Raw genomic sequence first — 11,757 nt, 5'->3', positions numbered from 1 at the left:
ACTCAGTCGGTATCTGGGAAAGCCCTTCCTTCCATTTCAGATGCTTTCTCATTTACTTGTCCTTGTACTGGGTAAAAAAATGGATTTATTCTCTGTATCTTAGTGATGGTTGATAAATCATGGTGAATTTACACCAGTATAGGCCCGTAGCCAGCCTGGTGAAAGGGGTGCTTCTTTTTTCTTAAAATGTGGACCTTTTTGCAGTTTTCTATTTAATTATCAGGGTTTTAATACCTTTTAAGCCCTATATTTTGCTGGATTAGCTTGTCCTATGGTCATCAACCACACTTTTTGATGTACCTAAAACATTTCCTAAAGATTTAGTAGAAAAAATATGAGAATAATACTTTTTTTCCCAAATACAAATGTATTACATCATATATCATTAGAAAATAAGGATGCTGTTCAAGTTTTGAATTAAAAACTAGCCTATTGTCATTTATTAGGCAAACACAAACTGGCCAGCACATTCAACTTTCCTCAGTCTCACAGCCAAAAGAGGATTCTGCTTAGTCTTAAAACCTTCAATGGTTATTTTCACAATTTATTATGGCATATCAGTCAATATAGGACAAATGAGCTCGCGAATGGGACAAATTCTGGTAACACTTTATTATGATTGTCCACTTGGGTATTAGTAGCCTGCTTAATATATGTTGGTACTGCTCCTTCAACAGACATTTAACTGACTATAGGACTTTGCAAGTACATTTCAACTTACACTAACCCCAACCTAACAGCCTACTTATAATCTATGAGAATTAGTTAGCATGTAGATGCAATGTAACTTAAATTCACAAAACGGACCACCAAAATAAAGTGTGACAAAAATTCTGGACCTTTGTCAGTGAAGGGTGGGTCTTTTAAACCACCCGAAACCCCCTGGCTGATAAATGTCTTGATTTGTTTAACCCCTTTTTTCTTCTTCTTACATTTAAACATCCTTTATAAATAATCTGAAGACGGTTAAGTTTGTTTTTAGATTAAATTAGAGATTTTTATCCTGAAACACTTTCAGAAAATTTATGGTGTAGGCTAATTGAAGCTGGATTGTAGTTTTGGAGACTAAAAGCGTCCTTTTAAAGGCATAGTTTACCAAAAAAACAAATCGAACATTTTACTTACTATTTACTTTCCTTCAAGTGGTTTCAAACCTTTACTTCCTCTCATTATATCTTGAAGAAGACTGAAAACTGGTAACCATTGACAAAAACAAATACTATAAGAGTTAATAGTTTCCAGCTTTCTTTAAAATATTATTTTTGTGCTCAACAGAATAAAGTGGTGGCGCAGTGGGTAGTGCTGTCGCCTCACTGCAAGAAGGTCGGTGGTTCGAGCCTTGGCTGGATCAGTTGGCATTTCTGTGTGGAGTTTGCATGTTCTCCCCGTGTTCGCGTGGGATTTCCTTCGGGTGCTCCGGTTTCCCCCACAAGTCCAAAGACATGTGGTACTAGGTGAATTAGGTAAGCTTAATTGGCCATAGTGTATGTCTGTGAATGAGAGAGTGTATAGATGTTTCCAAGTGTTGGATTCATAACAACTGACTGATATTTCTTAATTATTGAAGATTAATTAAAATTATTAGCCCTCCTGAATTATTAGCCCTCCTGTATATTTCCCTCCCAATTTCTGTTTAACGGAGAGATTTTTTCAACACATTTCTAAACATAATAGTTTTAATAACTCATTTTCAATGACTGATTTATTTTATCTTTGCCATGATGACAGTACATGATATTTTACTTGATATTTTTCAAGATACTAGTATTCAGCTTAAAGGTCAATTAAAAGGTTTAACTTTCTCCAGAAGAAAATATATAGTAAATACTGTAAAAAATTCCTTGCTCTGATAAACATCATTTGGGAAATATATGAAAAGATAAAAAATTCACAGGAGGGCGAATAATTTTGATTTCAACTGTATGTCTTTTTCCTTACTGATTCATAACACTTGACTGACTGACATTCCTTATTGTTGTGATGGTGGAAATTGGCATTTTCAATTGTTTTTGCTATTTTATTACTCCCACTTCCCATTATGCATTATTTACAATTAGTTATTTCAGTCATAGCAAAGATTTGTTGTTAATATTTTGAACAAAAATCGAGTTGACACGATGAAGACATTTTGTTTTCTTAAATTTACCAGAGTGCTAATATTAGCTGAGGGCTGCAGTGTATCAGTGGTAAACAAACAGCCGGTTGTGACAGTGTGAGTGAGGTGCGCTCTGGGATCCTCTAGTTTTCCATCTCTCAGGGTGGAGGGTGTGGTTCAGGAGCCCGTGTTCTTGGATCTCACTCCAGGCCATATGGCAACTTTGCACTTGGGGACTGAAAGGAGATTTGATGGCTGAATACTAATGACATTGGTGCAGTATAAAATAAATCAGGGGTTCGACAATCCCACAAATAACTAATATAACATTCGCTGCATAACTCTAAAAAGATGATTTACAAATATTCTTTTATTGTATTGAAGTCAAAATAATAGCCCTCGAATTTGTTTTTGTTTTTCATATATTTCCCAAATGACGTTTAACAGCAAGGAATTTTTTCACATCATTTCCTGTAATATTTTTTCCTCTGGAGAAAGTCTTATTTCTTGTATTTCAGCTAGAATAAAGGCAGTCTTTAATTAAAAAAAACTAACAAAATTTTTAAGCTCAATATTACTAGCCCCCTTTAGCAATTTCCCCCCCAATTGTCTACAGAACAAACCATTGTTATACTTGCCTAATTACCCTAACTTGCCTATTTAACCTAATTTAACCTATTTTAAGCTGAATACTAGTATCTTGAAAGATATCTAGTAAAATATTATGTGCTGCCATCATGGCGAAGAGAAAATAAATCAGTTATTATAAAATTAGTTAATTAAACTATCACGTTTAGAAGTGTGTTGAAAAAAATCTCTGTTAAACAGAAATTGGGGTCGAAATATAAAATTTAACAGGAGGGTTAATACTGTATATTTATGTATATTAACTGTATATTTCTAAAATATCTAAGTTAATGCCAATTTAGATCAAATAAGATTTTACATACAGCTGCAAATTAATAAATATATGCTTCAGCGACTGCATGAAGTACAATTCTAAGTATACATCTATGGTAATATTTTGATACTTTTGCCATAGCTTTTGTAATTTGGTTGGCTTTTTTGCCATTTGAATTATTCTAAATATGTGTCTAGTTTTACCACATTTTACTTTACATTTTTTAAGGAAAATTTTATTTAAAAATAAAATAAAAATAAGGGCGACGTGGTGATGCAATGGGTAGTACTGTCTCCTCACAGCAAGAAGGTGCTGGAGCCTCGGCTGGGTCAGTTGGCATTTCTGTGTGGAGTTTGCATGTTCTCCCTGTGTTCGTGTGGGTTTTCTCCAGGTGCTCCGGTTTCCCCCACAGTCCAGCGATGTGGTATAGGTGAATTGTGTAAGCTAAATTGTCCCTAGTGTATGTGTGTGAACGAGAGTGCATGGGTGTTTCCCAGTGATGGGTTGCAGCTGGAAGGGCATCTGCTGCATAAAACATATGCTGGATAAGTCAGCGGTTCATTCCGCTGTGGCAACCCCTGATTAATAAAGGGACTAAGCCGAAAAGAAAATGATTGAATGAATGAAAAATCAATAATTACTTTCTTGGCAAGAAGCTGAAATAAAATATTTCTAAATACATTTTGATAAGTTTGTATATATATTATATATTGCGTTATTTTATCAGTTGATGTTTATTTTATTAAAAAAATATATTTAAATTTTATGTATGTACATTTACAGTGCTCAGCATATATGAGTACATCCCCCACAAATCTCTCATTTAACTTAATATTTTCTATAGTAAGCTCTACAATATTATATTTGTGCATATACATTAGATTAGTCAGTACTGAAGCCAAATCTGGAGCTTATCTAACAAAATAACTTATGATAACAGTCCAAAAACTAGTACACCCAAATTTATATGTTAGGAAAAAATATTACATAAAACTTTCAAAAATAGCAAAAAATCAAGAGAAACATTTAAACATTTTGTTGAAATGTTGTAGTTCGTAATTTATTTTGCAATATTTTGCATGAATTTAATTGTATTTTTACAATTGTAAAGATGTTCTGTGACTAAAATATTATTTTAATAATTATATCTGCTTAATAAATCTTTGTTGTTCAAATGCACCAATATATATTACCTATATTCACTGAGAAATGGACAAAAATCTCAAAATGGGGTGTACTCAATTATGCTGAGCACTGTAGTTAACTTTAATTACCCTTCAACTATAATTAGAATTTGGGCCAATTAATCATTAACTAATCTAATTTTAAATAAACAATATTTAAAAAAATGCTTTATTTTATCTTCCCAATTCAAATAAATAAATGTAGTAAAATATGAAGGAAACATCTAAAATTCAACTCAACCCATCACAACCAAAAACTTGCTCTTTTTTTTTTTTGGAATGTAATGTGCAGTTTTGTTCAGTGCACTGCCTTTAGAGGGCGTCTATGCACTCCTTTTCAATGAGAAAGAGCCAGCACCAGCACTCAGATACAGAAACAAGCTTGTGTAATTTCCCTCAATTCAAATCCACATTTACAGCACAGAACACTAAAAATAGTTAAACCAGCTCAAATATCATTATATTATTTCATTCATTTTCTTCGGCTTAATCCCCTTTATTCATCAGGGGTCACCACAGTGGAATGAACCACCAACTTATCCAGAATAAATTTTACAAAGGAGATGCCCAGTTGCAACCCTAGTACTGGGAAACATCCATATACACTCATTCACACCCATACACTACAGCCAATTTAGTTAATTAAATTCACCTACTGTATAGCACATGTGTTTGGACTGTGGGGGAAACCGGAGCACGTGGAGGAAAGAACATGAAAACTTCACACAGAAACGCCAACTGAGCCAGCTGGGACTCGAACCAGCGACCTTCTTGCTGTGAGGCGACAGTGCTAACCATTGAGTCACCGTGTCACCATTATATTATTTCATCATATGCAAATATAGAGCTTGTTCCTACATTCCTGACCCCAAAGAGAGTCACTACACATTGATATAACTGATAAAACAACCCATATTTATTCAGCCCCCCCTCAAAAAATGCATTATTATTATTATTTTTCAATCAGAATACAAACAGCTCAAGAGTATGCTGTGATACGAGAGCAGATGCAAACATAATCAATATTCTATGAATAGGGCGGATTAGGAAGCATTTGCCGCTGGACAAAATCTTTTGCCTAACCATAAATATTTCACAAAGGTGTCATATTTGATCCCGCACCTCCCGCTCGCCGTCATCTATTCTTGTCTCTTCTGAACATTCTGTTCCTCCTCCTATTGTCACTTCGACACACACACACACACATTCTCGCTTTGCACACACTCCAGAGAATTTGCCAGTATACATTGACAGGCTTTATATACCTATATCCGGCTCTTAGACATGCATCCAGTTCCCCATCTATTTTGCTCCCAAAGAAAATGGCTATTTTTAGCACACCCTCCTCTGGGTGGAGAGTGCAGAGGACTATAAGCTGAGCACTTAAAGCGGAGGCAAATCAAAGATGCCAACAGCCAGACGTCCCTCCCGTGAACGGTTTGAAGCGACCAACCTTTCCCTCATGGATGAGCTAATAATATCGACATCAAAAAAAGCTCCTGGTGTTCTGAAACAGTGCGACGGCGTCATTATTTCCTTTTCTAAAATTACAGTACCACTGAGCATCTCTGTGACATTTAGACAACATGGTGGAGATCCACTGAAAGGGGGTTTCATATATCATCTTCATTGTTGTATCTGCTGACGTATTCATCTGGAAGGGTTAAATGGGGGTCTAGTTTCATAGATTGTCCACTGGTGGTGCTTGTAAAGTGCATGTTTTATACAACAATGAAGACGCTCCTAAGACATGCTTGGATGAATATTCAGTATCTTAATATTTGTCCTTCCAGAAAGGGTTAAAATAGACTCAGTGCAGCTCTCTGCCAAATGAGGTGTTTGTTGAAGTCTAGACTCCCTCAGTCTGGCTGTTGAGCACAGGCTATAGGGTTTGAATAGCTGTATACACACACACACACACACACACACACACACACACACACACACACACACACACACACACACACACACACACACACACACATTATTGCATAACTATAAGCAATAGAACAGACTTTTTTTCTTTCTTCCTTTCTTTTGCAGGCTCAACTATGTGGATTGGACATATTACAGGGCTCGTCTCAATCACTGCAGCCTACTCATGTTCTCAAGGCCAAATGCAATCAAAGAATGGTACCACAGTTCTTGTAGCTTTGCTGTATTTTGAAACTGTATCAAGACCTCTAAAACAATGCTTGTTTATGTCTTACAGGTATAATTTAGCTAATATGTTTTGCAGTTAATTCAGGATGACTTTCTTTACTTCAGATGAGCATTTAACTCTTTATAGAGTGCAAAACACTGCAACAAATGCTTTACTTGCTTTGAGTTTTTGTCTTGTTTCCAGTCTAGATATCTAAAAATTAAATCAAGAAGCATTTTCTAGACATGTAAAAATATAATTTTGTTTCTCAGAACTATTCAGTTTAAATGAGTGTTTTTATAAAACTAGCAAAATAATCTGCCATTGAGGCATGTAAAATAATCTTATTTCAAACCGAAAACAAGATTACCTACACCATTGGCAGATTAATTAGATTTTTTAAAGGGAAAAACCTTCATCTATTCATTCATTTTTCTTCGGCTTAGTCTCTTATTTATCAGGGGTCGCCATGGCGGAATGAACCACCAACTATTTCAGCTTATGTTTTATGTGGCGGATGCCCTTCCAGCCACAACCCAGTACTGGGAAACCCCTATACACACACTCATTCACACGCACTCATACACCACAGCCAATTTAGTTCATCCGTTTGACCTATAACGCTTGTTTTTGGACACCTGAAGGAAACCCATGCGAACACAGCGAGAACATGCAGACTCAGCACAGAAATGCCAACTGGCCCAGCCGGAACCAGCGACCTTCTTGCTGTGAGGCAACAGGGCTAACCACTGAGCCACCGTGCCGCCCAAACTTGATTTAATTTGGACTTCATATATTTATTCATTCATTTTCTTTTCAGCTTAGTCCCTTTATTAACCAGGGGTCACCACAGCGAAATGAACCGCCAACTTATCCAGCATATGTTTTACACAGTGGATGTCCAGCTGCAGCACATTGAAAGGCGACATCGCTACCCACTGTGCCGAAAACAAAACAATATTTCTTACTTGTCTAGAAAGACTTGTCGAGCTTCCCAATTTAAGATTTTTTTCAAAATATTTGGACTACAACAAGACAAAAATCTATTTTTTCATTGTGTCACTGTGGGTTATCACAGTTTTTGAACTTGTTTGACTTTTTCAAAAATGTATTGCAATCTGTGTCAATGAAGTACACAATATATGGATCTTCACCCAATAAAAGGGTTAAGAAGGTCTGTAAGACCGTATTTTCAGAATTAAAAAAACATTAATTACCAATTATTAAGCCGACATGAGATGATACTCCAGTAAATTAAAGGTCTGTTCACATAAAGAATGATAACTATAACTATATAACTAATGTTATCACCCACACCAACACAAAATATCATTCACATTACCTTATTTATTTGTAGTTTTGTCATCTGCCATTTTAAAAGCTCAAAGTCTATAGCTGGTTTGCTGTATTTATTGTTTATCCTCTGGAAAATCCAAACAAAGTTAATTCTACTCTACCCTTATTGTTAAGCCCTAGATAGATATACTTAATTTAAAATCAGACTGGTGTGGTGTTATTTCAAACAAAACGAGGTCAATTCAAAGTTCATAAGAAGGTTTATTTTAAGAGTTCGAAACAGCTTCCCAAAGAAAATTTCCAGAATATTTGTATTGGCTATTAAACAGCTTTGAATTCCAATTGGTCTGTGGTTGTGGTCCAAGGCTCTGCCATTTTTGATCTGGAAATCCGCTCTTGTTTATTAACTCTGTCCATGAGTGCATATATATATTTATTTGAGCATCACTATCAGCAATGTTTATGGCAATGTACTGTTCAGTAGCAGTTTTTACCACTACAATTTTCCCCCAAAAAGAACTTTACTGTGCGTATATTAAAATTTGATTACTATATCTTTATTAGAATAATTATCATACTTGGTGTGAACAGGTCCTAAATCTGTGTGGTAAATTTTCTGTAATGTCAGAAAAGTGCCTAATTCATACAATTTCATTTGAATGAAAAAATACAGTCTTAAAAGCCCAAACCCCATCAAATCATACAAAAAAATGTTAATAGATTACAAATTCATACAAATTAGCCACCAAACCAAAAAGTTACAAATTGCTGTAAAATGGCGTTGGATAAATTGATCAGAATTAAAGGTGCAATATGTAAGTTTGACACCCAGTGGTTGAATTAGGTATTACACTCCTGGTTCAAAACACATATGCAAGCGCAGGTGGCCAGATTGAGGACCACAGGACTATTGAGCCTAAAGGCTGATTTAAGTCGTGTTCTAAATAAAAGCAACGGCACGCGATAGAAGAGTTTATGTTCGACTTGATATATTAGAAACGGCTTATATTTCTTGCAGCTGAACAACTTGATAAACTAACAACGATCACCTTAGGTGCTTATTCAGTGTTAAATGCTAATAATGTAAATTTGAATGCTATTTTACATGACATTTATTGCCATACTACTGAAAGCAGCAGCAGATAGTTCACCTCAGATCTTAAAAAAAATAAAATAAACATTTTGAAATTGAACTTTAAAGCTGTGACTCAGTGCAAACCAACACATATCAGTGATTAAGCATGTACATTTAATAAAGTTAAAAAGGTTTAATATGTGTTAATTAGAGTATAAACCTCATCATTCGTTTGAGTGCAGTAAGTGCACTATTCTGTGCTTCTGAATGGCTGTATTTTATGTTTCATCTGGTGCAAACAGCTAAACTGCAAACAGCTGCTTATTTCTGCAAATCTTGTCAGGTAGCGTGTTGTTAGGACACGGAGTTGCAATGTAACCTGCTCACCTAACGTTTAAGATCATAATATTTCTATTATTTGCTAATTAATAACTACATTTGGAACTCTGAATCTGCGTCTCATTTCAGAGGCTGTTACTGTCCACCGGAGGTCACATTTCGGTCGCGAGCGCATGCTTTGAGAGCCTTCATGACTGAATAAATTAATTCATTTTCTTTTCGTCTTAGTCCCTTTATTAATTCGGGGTCTTAACCTTATCTACCACATGTTTTACTCACATGTTTTTAGTGGATACCCTTCCAGCTGCAACCCATCTCTGGGAAACATCCATACACACTCATTCACACTCATACACTATGGACAATTTAGCCTACCCAATTGACCTGTACCGCATGTCTTTGGACTGTGGGGGAAACCGGAGCACCCGGAGGAAACTCACGCGAACGCAGGGAGAACATGCAAACGCCACACAGAAACACCAACTGACCCTGCCGAGGCTCGAACCAGCGACTTTCTTGCTGTGAGGCGACAGCACTACCTACTGCGCCACTGCGTCGCCTGACTGAATACATGAAATACACAATTTTCACAATTTTGCTGAAATATAATTGGCTAAACTGGCATTGGGCGGGTGAATAAGACCAAAACAAAGACAGCAGTTACGGCATGCAAAATAACTGACTTTAGCATTGTTTTTCAGATGAGCATGCTCACTTAGCATGTTTCTTAAATATCTGCAAACATATTATGCTATTTTTAAGATTTAGAAGAGTCAATAACTTACATACAGCACCTTTAATTTGTACGAAAACATCCAATCTTAAAAGTAGGCATGCCCCCAAAGCCCACCACTAACCCTTTTGTCACTGAATGAGCAAATCTTACTAATAAATATTAAATGGATTTAACAAATTCATACAAATTAGCCACTAAATCAGAAAGTATTGCTGTGAGATTGCAGTTGATCAGAATGAATAATATTAAAAGTATAGCTTTTCTTTATGGTGTCTTCATAGTTCATAGATTTGATTGAATTTGGCCTTTTTTAATCCCTCAAAAGGGTTGTACACACAAATTGCATAAGTTGAAGCACATCCTTCTAAACTATGATGCTGGGAAGATTATAAGATGCTTAAAAAGACAGTTTTGTGACATTCAATGCTGTCATTTAACCTTTTAAATGACATTTAGAAAATCAACCCACAATGCAAACGTGATACGGGAAGCCAGTGTACCTGCAAGCAAAGTGATAACTGCGGTTTTCCAGTGTTTCACAGATGTGCCTGTCCGATGAGGAAAAAAAACAGAAGACTTTAAAGAGGTACTGTTATAGCCCTGACATTTGATCCTGCAGCAAAAAAAGCACAATATATGTCATGGGTATACATTTGGTACAGAGACAATGTTTATGCATGTAGGTTAGCATGATACATCTGATTCACCAACAGCATACTGTCCGATGTCATGCATAGAAAACCTGCTGTTTGAGCTGCATTAGAGCTGAAGTGTGTCATTTCTGTACATTTACTTCAATTACAAATAATCACGTCAAATATTTTTGCCCGAAATCAGCCATGATTTTAATCATTCACACTTTTCTTGAGAAATCAACCCATAAATGGATTACTTGCAGCTCAGATTGACGTATTTTATCACAAACAAAGGCACACGTCAGCTTTAATGCTTCCAAACTTAACGTTAACACATTTCTTAGGCACTGGCTAAGCACTGTGGGTTATTGGTTTGGTTGGAGCAGGTTTAACTTTGAGGTATATACACGTTTGTTAAACCTACCAGAACTTTGTGCACGTTGCGGTGATATCTAAATCAAAAGACATAAAAAAAGATAACCCAATTAGCGGCAGCTGTGAAAGCAGTAGCCGCTTTTACATTAGCAGCATCAGCACATAAAGTTTGCTAAATAAATATTAGCGAGACGAAGACAAAGGCACCTGCAGCCCAGGTGAGAGATTGGAATAGATTTCGGTGGGTATGCAGTCGTGTGCCACACAGCAAATAATAGTCAAAACATCAGTCTATCCATAAACAGTCTTAGGGTTTTCTTACTAACGTGCAACATGAAGATAAATGCGATTTTGCTGCATTGATAATGGTTATACACTGTAAAACCCAAAAAGTTAAGGTAACTCAAACCATTTAAGGAAACCGATTGCAACAAACCATTTAGGTTTAAAAACTGATCCTAATGAGTACTGTGAACTTAATCCATTTAAGTAAATGAAGCAATTTAAGCACAGTAAAACCCAATAAATGAAGAGAACTCAAACCAACTGAGTACTGTAAAACCCAATAAGTTAAGGCAACTCAAACTGTTTGAGGAAACTGGTTGTAACAAACCATTTGAGTTAAAAAAACTAATCTATGTGAGTACTGTGAACTTACTCCATTTAAGTTGACGTAATGAAGTATTTAATTAACTCATTACCTTTAAGACGGAGTTCACAACTCTTTTCAAATGAGTAGAATTAACTTTCAGTCAGTTTTCAGTTAACTACACTCATTTCATTTGATAAAGTTGACTGTTGGGTTTTACAGTGTACATTTAAAGGGATAGTTCAGTCAAAATGTGAAAACTCTGTCATCATTTCCTCACCTTCACGTGTCACACGTTTCTGAGTTTCTGCACAACACAAAAGAAGTTATTTTGAAAAATGTTGGAAACTGGAAACCATTGACTTCTATGGTGTTAGATTTCCCTACTG

This window comes from Danio aesculapii, chromosome 6, assembly GCF_903798145.1.
Source record: "Danio aesculapii chromosome 6, fDanAes4.1, whole genome shotgun sequence".
NCBI classification, from domain to species: domain Eukaryota; kingdom Metazoa; phylum Chordata; class Actinopteri; order Cypriniformes; family Danionidae; genus Danio; species Danio aesculapii.
The sequence above is the reverse complement of the archived record's forward strand: the minus strand, read 5'-3'. Positions refer to the sequence as shown.